Consider the following 27,911-nt stretch of genomic DNA (forward strand, 5'->3'; position numbering starts at 1 on the left):
ACAAATTAAGAAGGCCAGACCCATGTTTTAAAGGCAGCATGCTGGTAGAGTCGTGAAAGAAACCTCCCCCCCCCCCAGCTATTTAGTTATTGATCTGATGGGTTGCACTTGACACTCAATCTCTTAATGAAACCAGGTACTAGACATCTCCTGCCACAATGCATGGGGGGGGGGAGGAATGTCTGAGTTGTCAAGGAGCAAGTTGCCTTGCAGTTACTGAGAACACTATTTTTTTTACAGGCAAAATGTGGCACATTATTTCCAGTCAACCTGTCTTGATATGCTACATTCTAAGAACGTTGCCATGTCAGACTAGAGTCCATTAGCACCACTGAGAGATTGCTCTGCCACAATCAGCTAGAAACAGCTCTACTGCTACAGTTCCACATATTGCTTAATATAGCCCTATATTTTTCCATTATAATCCTGTAACGTCCAGCCCTGCGACATGGTATTTTTCATTTGCACAGGTATGCATTAGCTCAAAAATGTATGAAAAATTCAAAAATGAAGAAACAGCAAGTGCTACACAGCAGGGGTGCCAACTTGAATAAAATATGGGGGGGCAGGTAAGCCCCACTGCACATAATTGAGCACATGCACACCATTTGAATGGCAATGCTCACCAACTGGGGGGGGGGGATAGGACCCATCAAATTGGGGGGGGAGCAAGGGAACCATGGCCTCTAGGAATTGGCCCCTATGCTACACAGGAACCAACTAATTATACAGCATGTAATGGCCAAAGGTGACTTAAGAATCTTGGTGACTGCATGTTTAGCATAAAGAGAAAAATTGGGGTGTTGAATCTAATCACCACCTGCCTCTCCTGAACAGCTGAACTTCAAAAATAAAGCCTTTTCGCATAGGCTTACCTAGGATTCCTTGTGCCCTTGGCAAAGAGTTGTAGTAGCACTCCAGGCAAGGAGCTGTATAGGCACCTGCCCCCAGAAAAAAAAAAACTTTACTGCAAGCCTTTGTGCCGTGGTGCCAGAAGGATGGGAAACATCTCCTGTGTTCAATCTCCCATGACAACAGCAGCGTGTCACCACACAGAGATACATCATACACTCCTTAGTCTAATACAAGGGTAGGCAAACTGAGGCCTGGGGGCCGGCTCTGGCCCAATCGCCCTCTAAATCTGGCCCGCGGACCAGGAATCAGTGTCTTTTTACATGAGTAGAATGTGTCCTTTTATTTAAAATGCATCTCTGGGTTATTTGTGGGGCCTGCCTGGTGTTTTACATGAGTAGAATGTGTGCTTTTATTTAAAATGCATCTCTGGGTTATTTGTGGGGCATAGGAATTCGTTAATTTCCCCCTCCCAAAATATAGTCCAGTCCCCACAAGGTCTGAGGGACAGTGGACCGGCCCCCTGCTGAAAAAGTTTGCTGACCCCTGGTCTAATATGTGACTTTTGTGGCCTCTGCCTTTTTTTAAAGGGTTCCGTGGTTGTAGGAAAGATAATAATGAGCAGGAAATGCAGGGGGAACCAGACAGACAAGGCAGAGCTCCCAAGATCCGCTGTGGAATTAGCTTTGAAACTGCCAGTATAACATGGCAAGGCAGGGAATGTCAACCAGTTCTTGTTGATAGCGTTTTTTCTTCCAAATATCAGACCAAGGGTCAGGGAGCAAGCTTTGTTTGCCCTCTCTGCCGCTGTCACACAGCCAAATCTGAGGTCATAATTCTGTGATTTCTGACTGGATGGAATCGCACAGAGAATACACCCTTTCAAGAACAAAGGGAAATGTTGCTGAAGCAGCAGCCGATCAGGAAAAAGAAAACCCCCAATGCCATCTGAGTTTGTAAGGAAGCAGAATGGGCATTAGAAGCATGACCTTCACTCAAAACAAGTTACATCTCCTTAAAACAATACAGTGGTACCTCGGGTTACATATGCTTCAGGTTACATACGCTTCAGGTTACAGACTCCGCTAACCCAGAAATAGTGCTTCAGGTTAAGAACTTTGCTTCAGGATGAGAACAGAAATCGTGCTCCGGTGGCACGGTGGCAGCAGGAGGCCCCATTAGCTAAAGTGGTGCTTCAGGTTAAGAACAGTTTCAGGTTAAGAACGGACCTCCAGAACGAATTAAGTACTTAACCCAAGGTACCGCTGTATTCAGAGTCTGCACACTAGTATTTAGTGAAAGGACGTATACAAAGGGGGGGGGGAAAGCATGTCGTCTTTCATATGGTTCCTGTGTCCGCCACTATTAGAGCTGGTTGCACACGCTCTGAGATTAGGGAACCCAGTTTGCACAATACTGGAAACACTGGAAAAAGTGACTGGTATTTCCACTGCCCTGTTGCCCCTCGCTCTAGTACCTTGTTGCAGCATGACTGCCCTAACTGCAGTGTTTAATCATGGAGTGCCATGCCAGGGGCAGCTGTTCTTAGGTACAAATCCTGTATTTTTCTTGCCGAGGGATATTGTTTGCAAGTTACTACTGCTATGCTGTTCACCACCTTGATTTTTTTAAAAAGAAGGTGGTATAGAAATATTTGTAAACATGCAAACAAATAAATATATAAATACTGCTGACACTACTGCTACGACATCACTGTTTTAGGATTTATGTTAACATGCATTTTGGGGGGGGGGGAATGAAAAAACAACAACCATAACTTCATAAAGAGAGGAAATCATTCAGATTCTAGGCAACACAAACATAGTATAGCTTATGATACAGTACTGGAATGTATCCCAAGCCTTTATCCTGTTGTTATTCGCAATAAATTAGGCATAGCAATTTCCAATACAGTGGTACCTCGGGTCACATATGCTTCAGGTTACATACGCTTCAGGTTACAGACTCCGCTAACCCAGAAATAGTGCTTCAGGTTACGAACTTTGCTTCAGGATGAGAACAGAAATCGTGCTCCGGCGGCAGCTAAGGAGGCCCCATTAGCTAAAGTGGTGCTTCAGGTTAAGAACAGTTTCAGGTTAAGTACGGATCTCCGGAACAAATTAAGTACTTAACCCAAGGTACCACTGTAACAGGATGTCAATTAAACCAATGTATTTTCCTCAATCAAAAGTGATACAGAAATCAAAAACATCATAATGTTCAGAGTATTTATTAGGTGAAGTTCAGTTTGCTACAATAGTGGCGCTGTGGGTTAACCACAGAGCCTAGGGCTTGCCGATACGAAGGTCGACGGTTTAAATCCCTGCAACGGGGTGAGCTCCTATTGTTTGGTTCCAGCTCCTGCTCACCTAGCAGTTTGAAAGCATGCCAAGTGCAAGTAGATAAATAGGTACCGCTCCAGCGGGAAGGTAAACGGCGTTTCTGTGCGCTGCTCTGGTTCGCCAGAAGTGGCTTAGTCATGCTGGCCACATGACCCGGAAGCTGTACAGCAGCTCACTTGGCCAGTAAAACGAGATAAGTGCCGCAACCCCAGAGTCGTCCGCAACTGGACCTAATGGTCAGGGGTCCCTTTACCTTTACAATGATTAAAATGAAAGAGACGGCTGTCCTGTGAACACCTGCATTGATTACTTCCTTTTTAAAATAGGATGGGAATGAAAAAATCTATTATACAACAATAACCCCCCCCCGCCGCACCCTATGCATATACTTCAGTAGGTTTTGCTTGCCTACTGCCACTGCTTATGTTTGGATTGTTGTTAACAACCTGAAAATAGACACAAAGAGATGTGTCTTTGTATGCAAAATTAAAGATACTTTGAATTGTTATTAGTAAACCAAACACTATGCAGAAAACATATGTCTTGGGTACAAGCATCTATTAATAAATGACTGAAAAATATGTTGGAGATCTAAATAATGTAGCATCCTGATAGGTGTGCAGGGATGAGTGAGTGTATTGTGTGTGTTTGTGTAAGAGGGCATAGATAATTATTGTAAAAACATTTATTCCCTCTGTGGATGGATATGTCCAGGGCCGGATTTACGTATAAGCTAAACAAGCTATAGCTTAGGGCCCCTCTCTCCCCCCCCCCAAATATACTTCTTCTTAATTGTATTTCACTATTAATATACTTCTTCTTAATTGTATTTCAGTTCAACAACTACTTTGATAAAATACATATTTTGTTATGTGCAAATGGCTTTAGATACCCATTAGGTCCATAAATTACCATATAGCATATATTCAACACAAAAAACAGCGACAATTTGTTGTTGACAAAGGACAGCTGGACATATAAAGGACCGCATTACCTTCAGTAGCTTAGGGCCTCATCAAACCTAAATCCGGGCATGGATGTGTCATATATATGCATGAAATGAATGTGATATAATTCTGCTAAAAAGCTGTGATATTGGTATAGCTCTTGCAACATACTAATTTATTTCTCATTCCAGAGTTCCCAGTTATTTAAAGGATTAGCATTAGGCATGGCTGTTTACATATAACAAAATAAGGTTCTATTAGACCGAGTAAAATTATCGTTGAACTCATAATATAAAAAACAGAAATGCAAATGCTGCCTAATTTCTCCTTCCTCTTGTTTTTAGACAAATTTAAAAAGATTATTTTTCCCCGGAGCAAAGACTGTGGGATAGACAATTTTTATAGAGAAGGTGTTTTTTAAGTGTCTTAGTTCCTGTACATGAATAGGGGAAAAAATACTTCACACAATTGCCAGATGGTGACTTTGGGGCAAAATAAAATGATTACTGAAGAGCCTTAAACACATATCCTCCTTCATTTCAACAGGAGGGAAACTTGGTGTGTTTTTAAAAATCGTATTTACCCAACAACAGAGCAGTTGGCAACTAAGCCTTCTGGTGTTCCACTCATTTCATCTACTTATTATTAGTTACATTTGACTTAGTTATTTGTAGAATTCTTCAGACATCCTTTTATTTCGTTGATCAAATCAATCTTTTAAAAAAACTAGTAGTAATAACCTAAATCTAACGGCATTTCTTAATCGCTCAAATGTGTTTAAAAGGATTAACTAAATTTTAAACATTTACTTGTGGTTCTCATAACAGTATGATTAAAGCTGTTCTGAAGATAATTCTCTTCATTGCCGCAGAAAGCGGAAAATGAATATTGCATTTACTTTGCTTGGCACAGCCAGTTATTTCCAGTGACTTTGGAAAGCAGTGACAAAGTCTGCACTATATATTTGGGGTGACAGCAGCTATACAAGCTGTGATATCTGCGGCAGGACGGTGTCACCTAGACTTTCCAAATTCCCCTTGGTTTGAATAGGCTGGCTTGACCACAAAGCTATATAAATGCATGTCCAAATTTGGAAGGAGAACTTTGATTGGCAGCAGTATTTTTTATTTTTTAAGTGTTTTCGTGTTGGTGGTCTGACCTTTCTGGCAACAACAACAACAACAAAGGGTCTCAGAACAGAAAATACCTTTATGTGACACACATTACTTTTGCCTTGATTTGAAATAGCAGCTAATTCCCAGGAGACCAAAGAAGCTGACTTAATGTAGCTAGCTGAATTATGGACTAGCAGGGAACAGGCAAGAACAAGCTGTTTTGAGGGCTGGCTGGATTGTGTGCGAACTGGCTAGAAGCATTTGTGTCTGCTAGGAAGTGCACCTGAATTTTTGTGTGTGTGGCTTCACCCAAACACTATAGCACTATTCAGGCCTTCAGTGAATATGTGGAGGGAGTGATTCGAAATAATACCTCCTGTGCTGTCCCTGCTCCATGTTTTCATCTGAAAGTCTGAACAGAGCTGATGGATGGCAGTTTGCACAGGACACAACATGCACATGCTCAGGTTTGTCCTCTTCCACATATTCACTGAAGGGCTGAATGCTGCAAATGGCTTGTGACTTGCTCTGTTCTTCCAGGTACAAGAGATGAGAGCGCTGTAAGGTGCTCTGAGTGTTGCAAGCTTTGTGTAGCAAAGCAAAAATCTGTATATTTCTACGTGCTCTGCTACCAAGTAAGTCCGCTCTACTCTCTATCAGAATTCCTGGTAGAGTGTACTCTTGAAACACGTTGGGCTGAATCCTTTATGTTTTTCTGCAGCTGAGATGTTTTATTTTTATTACAGTGGTACCTCGGGTTACATATGCTTCAGATTACAAACTCCGCTAACCCAGAAATAGTACCTCAGGTTAAGAACTTTGCTTCAGGATGAGAACAGAAATTGTGCTCCGGCGGTGCGGCGGCGGCAGCAGGAGGCCCCATTAGCTAAAATGGTGCTTCAGGTTAAGAACAATTTCAGGTTAAGAATGGACCTCCGGAACGAATTAACTACTTAAACCCAAGGTACCACTGTATTATGTATTAAATTTGTATGCTGCCCTATACTTCTAGATCTCGGTTTTCTCTCTCCTCTTTTTTAACACTGGTACAAAGTTGGTTTCTTCCATTTGCCCTTTGTCCCATATATAACTACTTCAAGGAATGTTGCTTTGGTTGCTTAGAACATTAAACAACTTTTAAGAAGTCTCTCCGCTGTATACTGTTTTAGGAATAGGACACATTCAATTCCAAGATTGCCCTGGTCAGACTGTACGCCACCATGAAACCCTGTGGAGATAGTGAGCATATCTCCCATGATGCGGAACAGGATCATATCCTCCTCTCTGCTTTCTCTGGGATGCAGCCAATGCCCTAGTGATCAAAGATTGGGCAGACTCTATGACCTTATGGGGTTTCCTCCTACGTGTCTTGATTTGTTATGCTCTCTGTTGACATGGGTATAATATTCTAGACTTTCTTCAGCCCAGTTCTGACCATGTTTCCTCAAAAGCCAGTCCTGTCGGTTTCAATGAAATGCAATTCCAAGTAAGTATGTTTAGGATTGCGGCATTGGCCTTCATTTGAATATAGCCTATAGTTAAGAGGAAGCAGAATGAATGCAGCATGAGTCATAGATATATGAGGCTGCTGAGTGTTTTCTAAATAAGGTGTTCAGTGAAAGAACTGTGGGTGTTCTCCAAATAAGGTATCTAACTAGTTCCACAAACCAGGAAGTGATAAGTGCTTCAATTAAATGAAATAGCTCAACCCATTGGTAAATAGGCAAATAGGTTTCAAAGTACTCCCTGTACCCCACATCTTGATATACCCAATCAGTTCTGTCACTTCATAGACAGGGAACGCACTGAGAAAGTTCTGTTTCCTGTGCTCTGTTAATTGTATGACATATTATACTTATTCATTAATAAACATGCATTACATACCCTCCAACATTTCTCTGAGAAAAATAGGGGCATCTTGTTCTATTATTTTTTATTATTATTATTATTATTATTATTATTATTATTATTATTATTATTATACCTCTGGGTATAGGGCTGTATATAAATTCAATAAATAAAGAATAATAATAAAATTATTATTATTATTAAACTATTTATACCCCACCAATTTGACTGGGTTGCCCCAGCCACTCTGGGTGGCTTCTGACACATATAAAAACATAATAAGACATTAAACATATAAAAACTTCCTTGTACCCGGCTGCCTTCAGATGGCTTGGGGGAGGCAGATAACTCCATACCCTCCAACATTTCTCAGATGAAAATAAGGAAAAGCAGGACATTCTGGGCTCAAATCAGAAAGCGGGATGACGTCTGTAAATCTGTAACTTCTTTCCAAAAAGCACAACAACTGAAGGGTGACCTGCTGCCCCCCGCAAAATGATAACAACTCAATAAATATTTATTTCTTAATTTGGGGTTAAAAAAGAATAGGGGGTCTTTTATATGGGGGCGTCTTATACACAGAAAAATACGTATATTGAGCAATTTATCAAGGAAGCCACCATGGACAGGGCATGTGGGTCAGAGAATAAAATATCTAAGAAGTGTGTTACAGGAACAGATCTTTCTGTCACGTCTGTGGTTTGAGGTGATTCCCTTCTTATTAAATTTGCTTTCTGCCATTTGTTATTGGTTTGCTTACCATTTTCATGGTGCTCAACCCAATACACCTACTTATCTGGAAGAAAGCCCCCATTAAACTGAACGGGGCTCCTTTCTGAGAAGACATGTGTAGGATGGCGCCTTACGACTAAACCTAACCTGTGCCTTGTTGTGTCTGCACGAAGCTCTCTATTTAGGAAAGCAAGAAATCAGAGGTAATCTCTGGCACCTTTACAGTTTATCCTCTGGGACTATTGCTACACATCCCACACGGTACCACACACCCTTGTAAGGGATAGCCTCAGTCAGGTTTTAAATATGGATTAAGGGGACATAAAAATAGAAGCTGATGCACACACATGCCAACAAAATTGGCAAGGCTGTTTGCTTTGCTGACTCGGTTGGTGGAGGAATGTCAATATAAGTGCCAGTACCCTTTATGGAATGAGAAGGAAAGGTGTAAGGTAAAACAGATGAACCAAACTAGAACCAGGCATGCAAATGTTTTCAGCAGGGGGCCAGTCCACTGTCCCTCAGACCTTGTGGAGGGCCGGACTATATTTTGGAGGGGGGGGAAAGGAAAAAAGAACCAATTCCTATGCCCCACAAATAACCCAGAAATGCATTTTAAATAAAAGGACACAGTCTACTCATGTAAAAACACGCTGATTCCCGGACTGTCTGCGGGCTGAATTTAGAAGGCAACTGGGCTGGATCCGGCCCCCAGGTCTTAGTTTGTCTACCCATGCACTAGATGCTAGTAGCCACTTTGAAATGACATTCAAAAGATGCCCGGAAGCACAGTCCACACCATAAACACCCTGGATTAATTTTTTAAAATGTAGAGTTTTTAATCCGTATCTTTCCGTGTATAAGACGCCCCCATGTAAAAGAGGCCCTCTACTTTTGGGGATCACAAATTAAGAAAATGGGGAGAGATTGCCAAAGTTGTTGAGTTTTTTGGGGGAGGATTTCCCAGATTTGTTGAGCTTTTTCGGGAGGGAAAGGCCCCGAAAATCACTCACCCGATGCTGCCATTCACACACATCACAGAAGAAAACTAGCATCTGCCCGCTCGCTGCCAGCTGCTGCCAATCGCACGCACAATTGCCACAGCAACAGCCCTTGACGCAACCACTGATCACCTACGCAATTGCCACTGACAAGCACCTGCTCGCAGCTGTAACTAATCGCCCGTCCCGAATATGCAACTACCTGTGTATAAGACGCCACCTGATTTTTAACCTTATTTTAGAGTAAATAAACCTCGTCTTATACACAGAAAAGTACGGTATACTTTAAGTCAGGCTTCCCCAACTTCAGCCCTCCAGATGTTTTGAGACTACAATTCCCATCATCCCTGACCACTAGTCCTGCTAGCTAGGGATCATGGGAGTTGTAGGCCAAAAACATCTGGAGGGCAGAGGTTGAGGAAGCCTGTTTTAAGTCATAGAACTGTCATGTCACGAATGTTTTTTGGCCCTTGTAAAACAAACTCATCGGCGAGCGGTAACTGCAGTAGATCTGAATCGTAGAATCACCCCATGGAGGGTTATGTGCACTGATAACGTTATCTTTCATTCATCACGGAATAAAATGTGGGGTGTGTGGTAACGCAAACAGGGGCATTTTGCAGCCATGAACTGCTCCATTTATTTCAACGGAGTGAGCAGATCTACACTTGTAAACGAATGTGCCCAGCAATCTGGTTTCTCTATTGAAATGAATGAAGATACATTGGAGCAGTCCACAAGAAATCACTAGATTGGGACAAACAAATTGAAAAGCCTGTTTTAACTTATTTATTCTAAACTAAGAGGCTTGCTAGAAGCTGCCAAAAGCCTAGAGATCATCTATGAATCAAAGCCCTGCTCTGAATGTAAAGGACAGCCCAGGAAAGCCAAGCAGAGAAAAGAGCATTTTGGGAACTTTTTCGCCTAAGGGAAATAAGTTCACATATAATTAGAGTGCATAATTGTCCCAGTAGGAGATAATTATTGTTCCACTGCTGAACAAGTTACTTGTTTCTACGAATATTATAACCGCACAACTGTCAGATCTCCATAAAAGCCCCACATTCAGAAAAAGCCTTTTGTAAACTAAATTGCAAAATAAAATTTCAGCCAGGCCTATAAAAAATAAAATAAAATACGAAACACAAGTTGATAAATGCACAATTCTGTTTTGCGCCAAGTGGTATGTTAGCATTTGTAACAGCTTCTCACTTTCTGGAGTTTTAATTACGACTCAAGGGACTGAGGAAATGGGGAAATGGGAGGGAACACAACTTTTTAACAGCCTACTTGGTCGTTGCCCCTACCTTTACTGCTGTTGAACTGCAGAAGAAAAGGGGGGGAAATCTCCACAGGCTAAAATTCTTTGCATTGCATATAAAATAGTTTCCTCCTGATTTTTATCAGCTAAGGTCCCACAAGGAAATGACAGACGGTTCATGTCAATAAGCTAGAGTTATTGTTTTCAGATCTCTCCCGCCTCCCAACTCCCTGTACAAAAACAATGTGGCCTGTACAAAAACTGGTTAAAGCAAATGGTGCTAACGACAGCCAGAACGCTCCAATTTAGGGTTCTAGCATGACTGCAGTTTGGTGTAGCACAGGTCTCTGGTAAACCAGGTCTGTTATTACTGATGCAAATTTGTAAGAACAAAACAAGAGTTTGGTTGCTGGATTAGACTCAAGGGCCATGAAAGTCCAGCATCCTGTTTCTCGCAGTGGCCAAACAGATGCCTAGGGTAAGCCTCCTCCTTTATTCAGATTTTTTTTCTGAAGGATTAGCTAAAATATTACAGCCACTGCATAGAAGGACCCTGTAGCTGTTCACAAGTCGTAGTGGTATGACTAAAAAACATTGTGAGCCCCTTTGTGTGTTTACACACAGACACACAAAGGTGTTTGATATGTGTTTAATTATACCACTATAAACCATTTAATACACACACAGAGAAAGAGTTTAGTGCCATTATGAGCTATTGCACAGAAATGCATTACCACATGTTAACATCCATACAAGTGACCATTTTAATCTCCTTGAGGCAGCCATTGCTATAAATCTGACACACAATCAGAAAAATGCCCAGTAATTAAAATCAATTCAATGGCATATAAAGGCTAAATGAATCTTGTTTCTATTTGTCTTTCAGTTGCAGGAGCTGGGTGCCTATGGAGGTACAGAATCACAGAGTGAGAATTGGCCACTCTTTTAACAACCCCCCCCAACAGAGGCCTGCCAACCCCTTGCTTCCATAGCTCCAGAGGGGAGAACCCACTACTCCCCAAGGCAATCGTTTCTATAGCTGAAATGCTCTTACTGTTAAGACATTTTTCGCAATGTTCAGCCAAAATCTGCCATCCTGTAACATCAGCCCATTACATCTAGTCTTACCTCCTTGGGAAGCAGAGAACAAGCAGAGGTGGCAGAGCTTCAGGTACAGTGGTACCTCGGGTTAAGAACTTAATTCATTCTGGAGGTCTGTTCTTAACCTGAAACTGTTCTTAACCTGAGGTACCACTTTAGCTAATGGGGCCTCCCGCTGCCGCCGCAGCGCAATTTCTGTTCTCATCCTGAAGCAAAGTTCTTAACCCGAGGTACTATTTCTGGGTTAGTGGAGTCTGTAACCTGAAGCGTCTGTAACCTGAAGCGTCTGTAACCCGAGGTACCACTGTATTTGAAAAGTAGCAACATGTACTGACCAGTCTTCTCTTCTCCAACTCCAATTTTTTTATCAGCTAAGGTCCCAGGAGAGACGCATGGCTTGGGCACGCTGCAGGCCCTGCAGTGAGTGCCGCCCGCCATTTTGTCACCCCCTCAATGGTGAGCTTTTTAACCTTCCCTCATAGGACCACCATTGAGGGGGTGACAAAATGGCGGGCGGCACTCACCACAGAGCCTGCAGCGTGCCCGAGCCACGCGTCTCTCCTGGGAGTGAAGCGGTGACTTGGGCGCCCACAGGCTCCGCACTGCCCCAAACGGTCCGCCCGCTGCCTCCCCCTCAGCTGTAGGGCGGCTAAGTGGGAGGAGGCAGGCAGACTCCTTGGAGGCCCTGCAGGGCATCCTGGCCTGACTTGCCCCACCCCATGGGTGGCTGGTCCTGCCCCTGGGTGCAGGGCACGCACGCTGCCCCAGGAGCCCAATTAGCTTGCTCTGCCAATGGGACCACTAACCATCTTTGTTGGTCTCGCTGAGAGTCTTAAGGTTACCTGCTTCCAAATATTTTGGGTGAGGTGATGGGGGGGAAGCAATTCTCCTTTGGTATGCAGCTGGTTTAAATTATCCGATATACAGTGGTACCTCTGGATGCAAACGGGATCCATTCCAGAGCCCCGTTCACATCCTGAAGTAAACGTAAGATGCGACTGCGCGGGTCGCGTTCCACCACTTCCACGCATGCGCATGACGTCATTTTGAGCATCTGCGCATGCGCGAATGGTGAAACTCGAAAATAACGCGCTCTGTTACTTCCAGGTCGCCGCAGAGCACAACCCGAAAATACTTAACTTGAAGCTACTTCAACCCGAGGTATGACTGTAAGTGGACACACACAAAACGTGTGTGTTACGGAACCCCTTGAACACTGACAGAAAATTTGTCACACAAAATGACACTTCTCCTAACCCATCAAAACAGAACTCTCTGATCTCGAGAATTTTGCACACGGTGAAGGGAAGTGTTCTGGCACACTTCTTCAAAGTCTCCAAGTGCTTTCAAATCTCAATCCAGTGTTTGCCTTTTGACATAGGGACTGCATAAAGAGAGTAACTTTCCTCTTCTGTGGCAAATGCCCTAATTCGAGCTGTGTTGCCTGATAACACTATAAAAAAAATGATGGCTATGAATTGGTTTGTTCTGCCTTCCTAATTTCAAATGACTACTGTGCTAGGAAATTGCACTCCTAAAAGATGGTAAATTTTAAAAGAAATGTTCTTAACTAGCTGGGCACTGCTAAGAGAGAATGTCAGCCCTGAACTTAGGCATTGCAGTAACTCTGTAATTCCTCCCATGTAGATAAGCATTCATTTTTTCACAAATCAAATAAATGTAAGAATATTTAAAAAACAGTTCCAGAATGTTCTGGCCATTCATAACTGAAAAACTGCAACTATCCAATAGGTAATTAAGGAAATGGACTGATGAGTTTAGATAAAGTTGCAAGCCAATATTTCATCTCTCAAGAGATTTTTGAAGTATTTTTAAGATTGCCAGTAAATATCTGCTAAGTGTAATATTGGGTGGGTGGGTGTTTGCTATTCATTAATGTCACTTAAGTAAATGACATTTTCTATTATCCAATAAAAAAGAATAATTATAAATGCTTTAAATGACAAGACGTACCATTTTGTTTGTTTAATTTAACAGGACAGGGTTTAGCATTCAAGGGCTGCACTTACCTAAACAGGACTTACTTTTAATTAGCACATAGGCTTGTGCTGTGCGCATATATATATATATATATATATATATATATATATATAATGTTTTAAAGCTCCAGAATGTACATTTCTACTCTCTGCCAAGCAATGCCTTCCACTCACGTCTTTACTTCAAGACATAACTGCACAGAACCTCATGGGAATCCTAAATAGTTCAGAATTTGGTCCCAACATATAAACAGGAAGTACAATAGAAAATGTCTAGCCTCAAAGTGGTACTGAATGAAATATTTAAAAAATAAACAACTTTTGTATAAAACTCTTCTGACTTTGTTAGATGAAACTGCTAGTAATATGCCTAAGGACATTTTATATATTTGCCTGAATAACATTATCGGTATCAATAAAAATATGCTTCTTTGTTATTGAATGGGTAAAGGCATCCTTCTTCACAGGGTACAGAAATTCTTTGCTAGAATAGTGGATCAAAGCATTCAGTAAATATACCTTCTTATCCCTTGTCATCTGGGTTTCGCTGCCTGAGATGGAACAGGAGGAACAAGAAGACAGCTGCCTTCAAACAGATGCTTGTAAAATGTCTGGTGGGAACAAACTCCCTTTAAGCATAGTATCACAGTGTATAGAATAACATCTGTTAAATCTCATTTGAAAATTGCTATGATGGTCTTTCAGAACATAGTAGGATAAGAAGAAATATGTATAGAAATGTTCTGAGCAGCTTACTGCTCCCTCACTGCAGTGGGCAGAAAGGCAACCAGTTTGGAGGTTAGAATGAGATTCATTTTAACCATTATTATTATTATTATTATTATTATTCTATACCCCGCCCATCTGGTAATGCATCATGGCTTCAGCAGGCTGAATAAATAATAGTTTACCCAAAAAATTAAATACATCAAAATTCGATTGAAAATGTGGACAAGATGCTTTCGTTTCCCTCCAATTGTATGGATGTTTCTTAGGAAGGAGTTCCAAAACCAGCTCCCTGAAAATCTTCTTGTTTAGAATTCCATCTTAAACTTGACAGTAAGTCCTACTGAAGTCAATGGGACTAATTTCATGCTTAGCATTAGGTTGTTATTTGGGTCAGCAAGATATTATCACAAGTCAAAGATTGTCATTTAGACAATGATTGCTTCATATTTTACTAAGCAAGGGTGGTCGTAAGCAAACAAATAAACTATCAAACCCACATTTCATCCAGCTCCTGACATGGATGCTTTCAGGCTGCATTAAGGGGGGGGGAATCTTGGGGGAGACAATCTTCTACACCATTAAGAGTTTTAAGTAGCACCTGATTTAGGTTCAACTGGAAGAGTTGAAAGAATTTAAGAAGAGGTGCCCTTTTCCAAAACTCTTCCAGTGGAAGAATCCATCTTACTGTCACTAATTTAAGTAGAGCACACACTGTTTTAAGTTGTAGGATGTCAGTGATACACAATGGAAGCAACTTCAATTAATTGGGGTGGGGGGAAATGGTACATTAGCTAGATTTCTCTTTTCTGAAACATCTTTGAGTGTTAAGAAGAGGTTTGGCAACACAAATAAGCACCAGTTAATCACAGTCGCTTGGCTATCTGACTTTTCTCATTTGATCTATTCATCTTTCTTTATGCTTTCATCTATTCAGCTAAATGAAGCAAAAATAAACCCAAGGCAAGGGAATCTCTGAATCTTACATTACTTAATGAGAAATAAATTGACCAGCTGTGAAAAAGATACTCTAGCCATTTTTGAGAAGGAACAAGCCTCTCTTCGTCTGCACATTATAGCTTCAAAATGAAATTCATAAAATTCTTTCCCTCTCCTGAGATCTACATTCACACAGTGTTTCTTTTAAGGAAAAAAAACTTAGGAATGTACCTCTTTCAAAGCCTCATGGACACTTGGGGTTAGACGGCCAGTTGCTATAAATCAACATTTTTTATCCAGCTTGCACCCCTTGACTATCTGATTTAATAATCCTTTGAAGGCTGAGACAGAAGAATGAACTGCCTATTTCTTAATAGGTTGAATATATATATATATATATATATATATATATATATATATATAATTTACTTGAAAGCAATATTGTGGGATTGTGTTGGAGTTACAGAGAAAGATAGGTGGTACTAACAGAAGAACATGGTGGCACAAACCAAATCAAGAATTTCCCCCACTAAAAGTCAATTGAAATGCATGAATTTCCCATGAATAACTTTTGTACGCTTATGCAACAAGTTCTCTTAAATGGAGGTTTTATTGGATTATGTCCATTGTGTTCAGCTTCCATTCACAGATTTCTTGAGCAGCAACTTTGAAAGGCATCAAATTTGTTTGATTTGGCTTTATGGTGCCATTTTCTGAAGGTGATTCTACCTAATTACCTGAAAGACAAGAAAATCCTCAAAGAGAGTCTAGACTTTGCTACGCCTCTAAAGAGATGGACCCTAGTGAATTCTTTCATTTGAGAATTCATCTTTTCCCTAAACCAGACTGCTGCTCAGACTCTGCAGACACCAATGTCCTGTCATTAGTCAACTTCAGGAAATATACCATGTTTGTTGCCCAATCTGCAAAGACAGGAAATAAAGGAAATGGAAAGGTTGTTTGGGGACGGAAGAAGCCCTGTTTATTGGTAAGGGATGCATTGCTGTGAGAACACGGCTGCTCATGTTTGTTCAGCCCAGTCGTCTAACACTTTAGCCGAGAGACAAAGGCCTTAACTTCTGAAACCAAGTAAACATCATTTAGCCAGAATGTGAGGACAAGTCTAGACCTACATAAGGAAAGGGCTTTGGAGCTGGGCTGAATTAAAGAAACTCTGAGCCAAGGGACAGAAGCTATAATCCTGTATCCTTTCCAAAAGCCAAGGAGGTTTTTTTTAAAAAAAAATTAAGGAGCCAATTTATACAGAGATGGATTTAAAAGCCAGAACTCAACGCACACGCTCCCATTGATTGCAACTGGCTCTGGGACAAGCTGAGAATGATTATATGTTCAGCAAAACAAAAATATTCAAGGAATATCAAGGGAGGATTTTTGATGGTTTTAGGATAGATTTCTTGCAGTTCATGAATGCTGATTAAAGAGATACTGTGGGGTGAAGAACTTCTGAAACAATCATGCACTCAACTGGAAAATGTTTAGATTTGATATCTTATGACTGACATTATCAGTGCATAACTATGAAGCAAGGCTAGACAATATTTGTGTCTTCCTAGCCTATATCCTATTAGCTTCACTTTCCTGGGAGCTTTGACTAGATCAGGACACATCGCTCTAGTTTCCTTCAACCATTTTGTGTACTTTTTTCTCATTAGAATAAATATTCTATAGCTCCTTTTGTCTTGGGTCACCTGAATCCATCTAGGCTGCTGTTTCCAGAACCCATTCCTACCAAGCTGACTCCTATTCCTGAACATATGAAAAGTAGATGGCACAGGCGTATCACATAAGATTCTAGAGATTATCACGCACTTGGAAACATACAGTTATTGGCTCCTGCAGGAGAGCATGGTCTACACTAAGCTCTGTAGCGACTTACACACCTCCCCTTTGTCAATATGCGTGAGCAACTGGCATATTTCTGTGTTAATTTTATGTGTTTCACACATACCACTTAGAGTGCTTTTGAGCCACTCTCCAAAAGTTGGTGAGCTTGTGACTGAAATGCAGTTTTGATTATACTTGTATGATCAATCGATGGCAACACATCTGCACTCACATTTCAATCTTACTATATATATTTTTTGTGAAACATATGTTCCATCTGAAGCACACATGAATGGGACTTCTCCTCCCATTTGGAAGTGTCTCTTTCGCCATTACTAACAGGAAAGGGTGAATAATAACAAACGCCGTGGAGAGAGGAAGCCCTGATTCTGAATTAAACACTTTTCTGCCTTGGGTAAAAGAGGGGAGAGGAAAGGGAGCAAGAATGAGGGAGGGGGGGTCTGCAAGTTTAAGAAAGGAAGATGAGTCCAGCTTTAGGATATGCGTCCCCCCATACACATACCATACTTTTCTGTGTATAAGACTAGGGTTTTTTAAACAGTAGTACCTTGGGTTACAAACACCTCGGGTTACAAACACTGGCTTACAGACTCTGTGAACCCAGAAGTAGTACCTCGGGTTAAGAACTTTACCTCAGGATGAGAACAGAAATTGCATGGTGGCAGCAGGAGGCCACGTTAGCTAAAGTGGTACCTCAGGTTAAGAACAGTTTCAGGTTAAGAACAGACCTCCAGAATGAATTAAGTTCGTAACCAGAGGTACCTCTGTACATGGATAGAGTGCCCATACTACATTACACCATTGATTAGGGCTCATTTTACAAGTATGAGGCAGCTTGCTACAGAACCACCGTGAAGAACTGTTAATTATTTTCTCTAAAGCTGATGCTGCGATTCTAATTATGGAATAAGTGGTAGACGCTTTTTCCCTCCTGACTTCCAGTTGACACAGTATGCTACGTAAGGTGACGGTCATGGTCTTCCACAATTCATTCATTACATTAGTCTGTGCTAGATAATTTCCTGGTAGGTTCAGGGCTCTCTATAAAATAACGTTGGGCCTGGTCTATCACAGCAAAGGGTTTCCAAAAGAAAGGAAGGAAATCAGGTCTACAGAAAGCATTTCTCAATGGCATGAGAAGAAGCTGCAGAGGCAGCAAATATTAAATTGCACCACATCTCCGCTTCATATTCAGAAAATACAAATCTCAGGCAGTAACCATTATTTGTAATAAGGTTATAAAAGGTGCCCATTATCCGTAAGTGAATAATAACTGGATAATTTAACACCTATGAGTTATTTACCTTTCCTGTTGTTAACAGGATCGGATCAGATCCCACGGCCACTTGTTAGGTTACATGATTTAAACCTCTTATTCCCTCAGGCACCTTCCACCTTCACTTCTTTCCCTCCTTTTCAATCCCATGCTCCCACTCATAAAACTATCTTAGTTCCAGCCGCCATATATGAATAGCAATGTGATCTAAACACTTAGTGCATGTATATCAAAACATTGGGGTTATTGTCTTTTGTAATTACTGTTTCCAGGAAAATACTGAGGGGTTGGCATTGGATCTTTAGAAAGGGAAAGCAATCACTGCAAGTTTTCAGCAATGCTACTGAAAATGGTAAGGTAATAATAATATCAAAAAGGCAATAACAAATATCTGGCATTTCCATCCTGCCATGGGCTACCTTTACTACAAAAATGAAAAGATAATACAGAAAGCCTGTAGTTTAAGAGAACAATGAGAGGAGCTAAGTGTACAAAAACAATCACAAAATGGAACCTAGGTCTATAAACTACACAATTTGAGTAAAAGGTAAAGGTAGAGGTACCCCTGCCCGTATGGGCCAGTCTTGCCAGACTCTAGGGTTGTGCGCTCATCTCACTCTAAAGGCCGGGAGCCAGCGCTGTCCGCAGACACTTCCGGGCCACGTGGCCAGCGTGACAAGCTGCATCTGGTGAGCCAGCGCAGCACACGGAAACGCCGTTTACCTTCCCGCTGGTAAGCGGTCCCTATTTATCTACTTGCACCCGGAGGTGCTTTCGAACTGCTAGGTTGGCAGGCGCTGGGACCGAACAACGGGAGCGCACCCCGCCGCGGGGATTCGAACCGCCGACCATGCGATCGGCAAGTCCTAGGCGCTGAGGTTTTACCCACAGCGCCACCCGCGTCCCTACACAATTTGAGTACTATACTCTAAAGTTGCTATGTTCCTGTTCTCTATCCCAAGCTTCACCACCTCACAATTTTACATTATTTAGTATGGTTTCACGGACAGGTAATTCTGTGACAATATATTACCTGCTGGTTTGTCCTTGGAGGGTAGGTTTCCCTATTAACATTTCCTTATAAAAACTACGGAATACATTAAAAGCTCATTCCAATATTCACCATGTTTTACTTAGAATTCTTTCTCACTTCCTTTGTGGTACTTTACCTCACTTAAAAACCCTTCTTTATTTTCCTCTTCTTTTCCTCCCATTACCCCATAGAAAATGAAATATATCATGCCCATAGACTCTCTTGCTAACAGTCCTTTTAAACAGAACCTTTTGTGTGGGAGCAGAATCACCTATTACCACCAACGCTCATCTGGCATAAATTTAAATACACGTTGTTCAGCATAGTATAGGACCACAGTGCTCTCAGATTCAGCATAGATGTAATTGCATTTGACTTTAAAACATTGACTTTTCACTGTTTTTGTTTTTTATCACAAAGTGTTTGCTGCCTTGGGATATTTTGCAGGAAGGGCAGGACAGAAATGTAGTAAATAAATAAAAAAAGAGAGAAAGAGAGAAAAATGCTCAGCAAAGACTCCTACATATACTTATTGGTCATGGAGTAAGGGTGGCACTGTGGGTTAAACCACAGAGCCTAGGACTTGCCGATCAGGAGGCCGGCGGTTCGAATCCCCGCGACCTGGTGAGCTCCCGTTGCTCGGTCCCTGCTCCTGCCAACCTAGCAGTTCGAAAGCACGTCAAAGTGCAAGTAGATAAATAGGTACCGCTCTGGCGGGAAGGTAAACGGCGTTTCCGTGCGCTGCTCTGGTTCGCCAGAAGCAGCTTAGTCATGCTGGCCACATGACCCGGAAGCTGTACGCCGGCTCCCTCGGCCAATAAAGCGAGATGAGTCGGTCACGACTGGACCTAATGGTCAGGGGTCCCTTTACCTTTAAGGGGACAGTACTTCATGAATTGGTAACTGTTTAAAGAACACAAAGCACACAGTAAGACCCAGTGCGCAACAGCTGCGCAAATGGTGAAGTTCATTATTAGAAAAAGGAACTGAAAATAAAAACTGCCTCCCTCGGGTCTGTTCATCAAGCCACACACCCCTAAGGCCATCGCGGATTGGCTCTTTTGAATGAACGGGTTGGGCATGAACCAGTGAGCCTCCACGGCGGCCGAGGGGATGTGCTGTGCTCAAAATGGCGCAGTGCGTCCAAGCAGTGAGGGAGATGCCACGATGGGCCGAAACCACTGCTCACCGAGTAGGTACTGTAAGTGGCCCTTATTGGCACCATGCTCTAACCAACTGAGTGGTCCTAGTCTCCAAAATAATTGCTCCCTCCATAGCATATATTTGTCCTGAAAAGGCAGCTGGTAGTGGTCCAATATCTGCTTCTTTGGTGGGCCAAATTGGAGGAGTAGGAGGATTAGGAGCGGGGGGACGAGAATAGCATGGGAAGAAAAAGTTAAACCTCACTGTGGTCTGTATTCCAGAGTGACAAGCCCAAGTGCAGATTAAAGACAGGTACAGTGGGACCTCGGGTTACAGATGCTTCAGGTTACATACGCTTCAGGTTACAGACTCCGCTAACCCAGAAATAGTATCTCAGGTTAAGAACTTTGCTTCAGCATGAGAACAGAAATCGTGCTCCAGCGGCGCGGTGGCAGCGGGAGGCCCTATTAGCTAAAGTGGTGCTTCAGGTTAAGAACAGTTTCAGGTTAAGAACAGACCTCCAGAACGAATTAAGTTCTTAACCCAAGGTACCACTGTACAGTACAATTCCATGATTCTGAAGTGCTTGTTATTGAAACAACAGAAACACAGGGAAAGTTCAGTTGACTTGACATAACCTATGCACTTGTGAACACAGGATGCACTCTAAATATAAAACAGCTGGAAAAGAAGATGGTCAAATGCACATGCATTGTAAACAGAGCTGACCAAAAGTGCACACAAAGATGCAAAGTAAGCTACAATGCAGAAGTGACTTGCCCTTATTTAGCAACAAATGCTAGGAAACAACAGATGAGCTGAAATAAAATAAATGTCATAAATCACAGCAGTGAGTGACTATTAATAACAGATTGTTGTAAAGGTCTTTTTGTCTGTCTGTCTTTCCTTCACTATGTCACACAGCAACAAGATGTTACATCTGAGAAGCTTCCTACAAAACTTCTTCGTCATTTAGGGAGGTCAAGAGTGTGGACTTCAGTATTAAACTTTTGCAGGGAGTTCTCGACTGAGTTGTTATTCTGACTGTCTCTCTCTTTTTGCTGGCTATCCAAACTTATTTAGATCTTTAATTTCATAATAATAAAAAATCTATCAGGTAAGTAAAACAAGAATAGAGGCCACTTCCTACAACTGCACCATATGTGTAATTGCATTGTTGTAAGTAAGCCGAATGCCATCAGCCTCTTTATAAAAGGAACAGGAAAAGGTTAATATCAGAGGTGTCAAAACATGGCTTTTTACGCATCTCACCTCTCCCTTTTACCAGGCCAGGATGCTTTACCTAGCTGACACCATGGATTATATAAATTAAGAAAGACGAGGAGAGATACAAAAGAAAAATATGCTACCGAGCTTTTAAAATCAGTGCTGCAAAGATTTATCGCGAGGTCTGAAGGGACAGCACTCAGGACTTGACAGTATGACTTACAGCATGTACTGGAGAGGGGGACAAAAAAGGGGGATTTAGAATGAGGGTGGGGGGGAAACCCTCGACTCTCATCTCTGAAATGCTCTTGGACTAAAGCCAACTATTAGTCCAGAGAACAATGTTGACATTTAGCCTTTCTAATCAGTGTTGCCTGTCACCCAGGGCAGAGATTCCTGGCCTATGACGGAGTTTTCCAGAAACTGGCAACACTATCTCTCCCTTCCTTCTCTTCTTTCCCCTTTCACTGTAGAAACCCATCACTGCCCATCCTTAAACCCTTTGTAGTCCTGTAAACTCCATATACTGGAGCACACAAATCCACAGTAGTCAAGGGCTGGATGGAGTGAATATTCACTCATGTGCAAGGTACCAGAAGGCCAGTACAGTGGTACCTCAGGTTAAGTACTTAATTCGTTCTGGAGGTCCGTTCTCAACCTGAAACTGTTCTTAACCTGAAGCACCACTTTAGCTAATGGGGCCTCCTGCTGCCGCGACTGCATGATTTCTGTTCTCATCCTGAAGCAAAGTTCTTAACCCGAGGTACTATTTCTGGGTTAGCGGAGTCTGTAACCTGAAGCGTATGTAACCTGAAGCGTATGTAACCCGAGGTACCACTGTATTTGCTTATGAGTGACTGTCAGACTCAAGGTAAAAGAGACTGGGAACTCATCTTAACGCAGGCCTTTCTTTTCCTCCCTAAAAACAGGTTCTCCTGGGTGGTAGGGAAGAGAGAGTGAGCAATGTGCCTGCTTCTCTGGAGAGGCTTGGCACTGGGTGCCCTTCCTCCATTTCGCCCCCACCATCATGCGTTTTGAAATGATGGAGGACCTGTCTGTCGGCACAGGCATGTCTTTAGTGCTTTCGTCTCTCCTGCCCCTTCTGGTCTATACAGGGATGCCGACGTACAGCCGCCAGCTGGCTTCCAGTGAGTGGTTGACCATCTAAGGGGGCCTGCTGGGCTATGCCCTCTTCATCTTCTCCCTTACAGCCTTTGCCAACCTTGAACATTCGATTTTCAGCAAAGGACTCCAAGCTAAGATCTTTCCTGAAATCATTACCTGCCTGCTGCTGCTGGCGCTGTTTGCTTCAGGGCTGATTCACTGAGTCTGCATTATCACTTGTTTCATCTTCTCTATGAGAAGATCTCCATGCAGTCAACCACCCTGGTGCCCACAGTTGCCAAGAAGGTTAGGAAATGCAGGAAGATGAATTGATCCCGGGGGGCGGGGCGGGGAGTGGAAGATCCTCCTCAACACAGTCTGAACATCCAATAAAATCTTTTCTTTTCTTTAAAAGGAGTTTCTCTTCTACTTGAGAAGTCTAGACATCTGCATGGCATAGAACACTTAGGAATCAGAAGCGCTGGTTCCTCTCTCAGAATGGAATAATTCTTAGCATTTAATCAAGTGGGCTCCCGGTGCCCATTTTTATGGAGGCAAGAATAATAATTTGAAGTCTGAACACGGGCTGCTGATAGTAGAGGCACTACAGTACTGGGTAAAAAGCCTGCAGGGGGCTACTGCAGACTCATACTCTGAGCCTTCATTTTTTAAAAAGAAGTCTCTAATTGCATTTGAAGCAAAACGTACAGGCCCCATTCTAAGCAAATGTTTCATGAGATATCAGCCTGCAGTAGCCTGTCCACCCAAAAGCAAACAAGGAGCAGCAAACACAGCAGCTCATGCTCTCTTTAACTCAGGTTTAATTTCATGCAAAGGTTTTCTTTTCTGAACACGTAAACATGCTTTAAGAAACACCTGCCAATGCAAATAAATGTCATCATTAGTATATTAATATTGTGGGGTGTGTGTGTGGTGAGAATATTGTGGTTGCAAAAGCATGGGCTGCCATTAGCCCTGCTAAGCAACCCACCACTGCTGTACTAATATTGCTGGGGAAGACGGTTGAGATAAAACAACAACAACAACAACAACCCTGCAGTGTAGTCAAGTGCTGTTATCCAGTCTCATGGTCTGATTTGTTTTCCTTTCTTTTCTAGTTAAGGAAATGTAATCAGGGTCTACTAAGAAAACCGTAGCGGCAACATGGGGCTAATTAACTGCTTTCCCATGCATGCGAGAAAAATAAGGGGATTATTGGGGGTGGATTGTTGCTGGTGCCAGTATAAACACTTATGGGTATATCCATATCAAAGGCTCAAATAGGAAAAAAATAGGAAAGGGTGGATGTTTGACCTCTGCAAAAGTTACCGTAATATGAGGTATAAATTGCGACAACAAATGCTAAGAGAATACACTGCTTGCTTTTTAACAATTTAAGCATGGGCATCCTTAGTTGCTGTATATCTTAAAGCTCTTTTGACACCTCCCCCTGCCACTGAAATGCCTAGCCTGATCCTGCTCTTAATATAACATTGCCAGCATAAGATCAGTTGATGAGAGACCTACAGAAATGTTTTGTTCCATATACTACAAACCAGTTGCATCCTTTGCAGAGTTTACGGTTGGCATTGCAGGAAAGCAAGGCTCTTGTGCTTTTAACAGTTGTGTGATAGGCATAAATTCAACAGGTTAAGTATTTTCTAGTACGGAGCTTCACTTGTTGACATTCTGTCCGTCATATATCATATTACTTATGTGTGACCTCATTTATTTTAGAACCACCTGCAAAACTGGATGCAAAAACTTTGGATGTCACAAAGCACACAAATATTTTATGCAATTTTGTGTCCTCTTTTGTGAGGGCAGAGGAGGCTCCTATTTACCTCCAGGGTACCGGTCCCAGGAAATCCTGCTTGCATCTCTGCTTGAATCTGCTGAAGCAGGGGTGAGAAACCTGTGGGGAGCCAACTCCCATCGGCCCTAGCCACTATGGCCAAAGACTAGAGAAGATGAAGTTGCAGTCCAGCAACATCCAAAGGTTCAAAGTCTGTAGGATTTCTGAGTAAGGTTTCCTTTGGCTGGATATGAGCTCCATGGCTTTTTATGACTTGTCTTCCAGCTAATGGACTCCACTAATGGGCCTTTCCCTCCCCTTATGGTCCTATGACCCACTAGTATCTCAAAAGTTACCATCTCCTCCACCATCTGTATCCTTATCCCTGACAGATGTTTCATGCTCACCTGTACACCACACATCAACACCCCCAAACCTTAGCCACCATTACTTGGTTATAATATGATACCAGGAGAAAGCAAGCGCCTGGTAATTATACCCTGAGTTGCCGACATTATTCAAAAAATAGTTTAGTAAAACAATCCAGATTGCTCGAGCAAATATGCCTAGGCCTACTGCTTTTAATTACTGCCCTTTTGCATTAACAAGAACTCTTATGATTATTTCCTGTTCTGGCAACCATTCCCAGGGCAACATGATTACTTGAATCCACTATTTCAGTTATACTTAAATATTACAGTGAACCAGTTCATATGTCTCATCGAACTGTATGTTCAGATCCTGAATGCAAATTTCATTGAAATTAACAGGGAACTTATTTCTAAGAAAGAATGATTAGATTTGCTGTTCCTAGAATCATGTTGTTTGCAGTTAATATTTCGATCCTGTCAGTTATTTGATACCACTGACAAAATCTTTATTCTTTTTTTTTCAGGTGTGCATTTTCACGCTAAGATTTATTTAATCATTGCGTTAGGTGTGTTTTTAAACTTTTGGTGCTTTCTGCTTTCGAATAGGTCACATTTGCAATAACATACATGCGTGCGATCAGCAGTCAAGTATTTGAAACTGGTGGCTTAGCATCGCACGAAGAATCGTATCTGAATATTTCATGATGTGAAATGTGAAAAATTGTGAGCTGCGGTCATTTTTTTTTTGCCCACCCAAATTCAGGAACTGAACTCCCACACAGAGTGATGGAATGGAAACAGGGGTGGGCACCTTATCCCCCAAATGCAGAAGTGTCAAGAACTAAGCTTTTTCTTAACTAGGCCAGAAAGGATTGGAAATGCTACACAAGAAGAACACTCGTCCCCTGTGGGCAGGGAGTGGCTGTCTGGCTGACACTCGCTCACAGCTGGCATTGGCACACTCCAGATGGACCTGTTTCCAGCTTTCCTTCGCCAAAGTAAGGGTTGCTGTGGGCGTCATGGGGCCTTTGGGGATGGGTGGAAGAGAGGAACAGTATACAAGTGAACACATGGCAAGGTATTTCCTGTTTCCATATATTATTATTTTTTAAAAGTCTGACATTCAGAGACTGTGCCCATGAAATATCATAGTGCCCCAGTATCAGGAAATCGCACAGACTCTGCTGGCGCATACCGGATAACACCATTTGAGTTCATTGCATGTCAATATGGGCTGTGTATGGAATCTAGAAGGCTAGCCAAGCAAGTTCTTTCGCTAAATGTCACTGAATTTTATGCAAGAAAATAGTCAGGCCAAACCCCGATGAATGAGAATTTGTTACCAAAACTTCTCTGGGATTCAATAATACCTGGCTTTGACTTGAATGAGCATCCTGGAAGACCCACTTTAAATTGCCGTTCTCGGGAGTTGTCAAATGTATAAAAATGCACCAGCCCTTTATCACTGAAATCCTTGTCCTTATTTAGCTCTTTGGCCTAAGAAAACTATTTTCTGGTCAATACCATTCTTAGTGGCAGTGCTTTTTTTTTTCCTTAAAAAATGTTTAGGGGTGCTCTCATTTTGACTCATGAAAATCACCATTTTATAGTTCAAATTGGGAAAAATAAATACAGCAAATGGACAAAAGTACAAAGATTCAAAAAATGTTTAGGGGTATGCGTACCCCTCCATACCCCCAGTAAAAAAAGCACTGCTTAGTGGTATCCTTTATTCATTAGATGTATCATTAGGGTAAATATTGCTGTCTCCTTTTCTACTTTCATCAAGCAAATGACACTAGCTTGGCGTTCCTCTGTAGCAAAAAAGGAGAGCAACTTCTGTACCTGACACCTTTTAACATAAACTGCTTTTAATTTTATAAGGAAATCTACACTTAAATAAATTGATCTTCTTTATTTATCCATTTCTGTGCAAACTACTATGTATTGTAGTACAGTAGGTAACAGAATACCACAACAGAAGCATTGCCTGGTCCATGTGACCCTCCTATGGGGTTATGCTGACAACCGAGCTCACAACAGTCATTTAACTTCTCCTCTTCCTCCAGCTCTGACTTCCCCTGCCTCTGATTCTCGAATCCTGGCCGGTACAGGTCCCTGCAACTCACTGCCCCCACACCCTGACTCCAGACCCCCTTCAGCATCCTAGCAGTCCCTGATACAGAAGCTAGACTGCCTCCCTCCCTCCCACCATGCTGTCCTTCTAATGGAAGGTGAAGACAAGCGTTTGGGAATTGACTGCTTTTAATTAAAGGGCTGGTGCCATGCTGTTTTTATTGTAATTATTGGTACATTTTAAACACATTTTATATATGCATATAGTTTTAATCCTACCAGTTTGATTGTCTTTTAATGATTGGTTTTTCTATTATTTTAGCAGTTCTTGCTTTTGCATGTTCAGACCTTAGATAAATTCAGACAAGACTCAAATTTTGGTTTGGTTTGGTTTTTGGCAGAATTTAGGCCACAACTTTATTGATTACAGCAATTGAGTGGTTGCATAGGCTCTGGTTCGACTAGCTCCCTGCACTGTTGCAGGTAGCGCTGACCCAGGGCACCAGCATAGGTCAGCCTAGGGTGAACACCTGGATAAGCAGAAAGCCAGGAACAGGCTATCTCCGCCACCCAAATGCCCCCCTGGACTCAGGCACGGGCACAACACGGGCACAGGGGTTGACCAAACCATTGAGTCCCTGGATTCCTTTAACGGAATACCCTTCACATAGGGATGGCAAGAGTATTTTCCCATCCCTATCACCTGAACCAGAGCCTATCCGCAACCTTACAAGTTGTGACAATTTGCTATGCAGCAGGTGAAACCCAAATGGCACCAGCCAATCAGCCAAGTGGGGAAAATTCCTGCTATGCCCCTGTCCCAACGACACATGACAGCATAGCAAGGTCAAGCACACAGCCCTAAATATTAGGGAGAGGTGGGCAGGTGTTCCGGTGCACGCACCGAAAGAGGAAGCTCTGGGTCACGTGCATAGGTTTATATAGGTTCCTTGATCCGTTTAGCCTGCGTCCTATTGGCCTGATTAAACCCAGCATCAAGGGACCTACCAATCGGGTGTTGTGGCTATTCGATCGAACCCACCCACAACACAGGGTTTGGTTGCCAGGTCTCACTGCAACATGTGCCCTCTTTAAGGGAGGATCCGGTTTATCTGTATTCCACCTTGAGTCCCATCAGAGGAAAAGGCTGGGTATA

The 27,911-nt window shown here is 42.2% G+C and overlaps 1 protein-coding gene and 1 long non-coding RNA gene across 9 annotated transcripts in view; one reads left to right on the plus strand and one right to left on the minus strand.

The window, feature by feature from the left end:
• CREB5 (cAMP responsive element binding protein 5) overlaps positions 1 to 27,911 on the minus strand; it is a 264,799-nt gene that overhangs the window by 124,831 nt on the left and 112,057 nt on the right. The gene's annotated exons all lie outside the window — the stretch shown is intronic.
• Positions 22,251 to 26,878, plus strand: LOC310745868. Its single transcript, XR_014540407.1, has 3 exons — positions 22,251 to 22,280; positions 25,286 to 25,757; positions 26,749 to 26,878. It is a non-coding gene; the product is annotated as an uncharacterized lncRNA (long non-coding RNA).

This window comes from Podarcis filfolensis (genome assembly GCF_964270895.1).
Source record: "Podarcis filfolensis genome assembly, chromosome: 12".
NCBI classification, from domain to species: Eukaryota; Metazoa; Chordata; class Lepidosauria; order Squamata; family Lacertidae; genus Podarcis; species Podarcis filfolensis.